Genomic DNA, 1,987 nt, shown 5'->3' with positions numbered 1-1,987 from the left:
ATAATTCAAACTTGTGTCACATCTAAGAGCCTAAGTATTGGTCACAGGCTTCTGAGTCATGATCTTAGGATTTATTGAAGGTGCAAATTGTAGAATATAGTTTTCAAAGATAGCCATTTTGTTGAAAGAATGTGGCTGGGTTATTTGCAGGTAGCCCACTGTGAACTTTGGACTGGGCCACATTCCAAACATTCTGGGATGGGTCACTTTTGTTTGTAAAGTAAATACTTAAGCTTCTATAGAATTGTTTAATGGCATAAGTCAATCAGCTTAGGATGAAAAAGGTTTATAGAATATGTCAGTCACGGATTAGGTTGCCCTTTGTTATGGGATTTTAAGATTATCATATGAAAAGGGTTTAAAGGCAATCATTGATTAAGTTTTCATGGATTAAGGTTTCTGGTGGGTGGGAAACTTTGTGTATAAAAGACCCATTGTAATTCCCAATAACCCACATCGCTTCTGCACTAGACTGGAGTCCAGTCTCTTTCTCTCTCTCTCTTATTCCCCCCAATCATCGATGCTGTCTCCACCTTTGGGGTACCCTGAACCTGGCTGGAACTGGTCTTTGACAGCAGTCGATGCTGTGGTGAGCCATGATCAAGCCACTGCACTCTACCCTGAGAATGAGATTGAGAACCTGACTCAAAAAAAAAAAATTATTGCAGCTCCTCCTTGATTCTGACTCCTGATTTCTACCTGCCTCTCAAGCCCATGCAGCCTCATCGACGCTGTCTCCACCTTTGGGGTACCCTGAACCTGGCTGGAACTGGTCTTTGACAGCGGTCAATGCTGTGGTGAGCCATGATCAAGCCACTGCACTCTACCCTGAGAATGACTCCTGATTTCTACCTGCCTCTCAAGCCCATGTAGCCTCCTTTTTGATAATTTTCTATCATGAATCCTGCAGTGAAACCAGGTAATCCCTTTTCAGATTCTTTCTGCTCCTACTGCAGTCTTCTACTCCTTCAACTTGAGAGTTCTTGAGGAAGAATCTTGAACAGTTGAAGCTATTTCTATATCTCTTCATGTTCACAGTTATAGTCCTTTCATGAGCCTGCCTTTCTTTCTTCCTTGCCTCCAGTCCACAAGAATCCTCATAAGAGCATCCTTATGCATGGGAGCTTGATGTAAACATAGCAGTGCCATTCTCAAGCTTCAGTGAGATGCCCTGGGTAACCTATAAGGGAAGGAGTGGTGGGTGGAGTTTGGTGGTGAGAGCTGAGTGGTGACTAGTATTTCTCAAGGGTGGATGCAGTATCTGATTTGTGTTTTTATCCCTATAACTCCTACAGCAACTATTATTTAAGTTCTTGAAGACCAGATTCTGTCTCTGCCAGTCCAATCTCTATTAAGAACTGGCCAGTATTCTTGCTTTGGTTACCCTCTAGCTGAATTACTTCTCCACATTCTGGATGCTCAATTATAGGATAATTGAAGGCAAATTTCTTAAATGTCTTCACTTTTCATTTTATAGTTTCTTTTTATCATAATCACCAACAATCCCTTGGACAGTAGTCTCTTCCTGCCATTTCTCAGTTGAATTCTTATATGGATATAATCCTCAGTGCCATCAAGAAACAGGTTATCACCTTACTTGCATCAGCAAAGGGGCCAAAAGTGTGTAGGTTCTGGATACCACACATATAATAAAATTCCTTTTCCTTGGTGGAAAGTCTGTGAAAGGTGGCAGTGGGAGAAGGCAAGTAGTGAGGATGGAGCATGGGAAATGATTGGGCTCAAGGGGGATGCTGCAGAGTCCTTGGCAGCAAATCAGTGCTTAAACAAGTTTCTTAACTTCTCCAGTGCTGGTTACTTCATTTTGAAAATGAAGAGGTGTCTGACATCATAGATTTCTATAGGCAATCTCCTGTGAGTATACGTTTTAAGTGCTTGGTGTGACATCTGGTGTGTGTTAAGCGCTCAACAAACAAGTTTTGCCTTGCTCCTGAGTCCTTACTCCATAGTCACGGGTCTTTTATCAAAC

General features: G+C 42.0%; 1 pseudogene; it reads right to left on the bottom strand.

The window, feature by feature from the left end:
• Nucleotides 1–1,301: 1,301 nt before the first annotated feature.
• Nucleotides 1,302–1,646, bottom strand: LOC110595692 (annotated as a pseudogene).
• Between the last annotated feature and the right edge of the window lie 341 nt (nucleotides 1,647–1,987).

Source organism: Carlito syrichta, unplaced genomic scaffold (assembly GCF_000164805.1).
Source record: "Carlito syrichta isolate Samal-C Ts95f unplaced genomic scaffold, Tarsius_syrichta-2.0.1 Scaffold303546, whole genome shotgun sequence".
In the NCBI taxonomy this organism is placed as follows: domain Eukaryota; kingdom Metazoa; phylum Chordata; class Mammalia; order Primates; family Tarsiidae; genus Carlito; species Carlito syrichta.
Note: the sequence above shows the minus strand (reverse complement) of the source record. Positions and strands in the feature narration are given on the sequence as shown.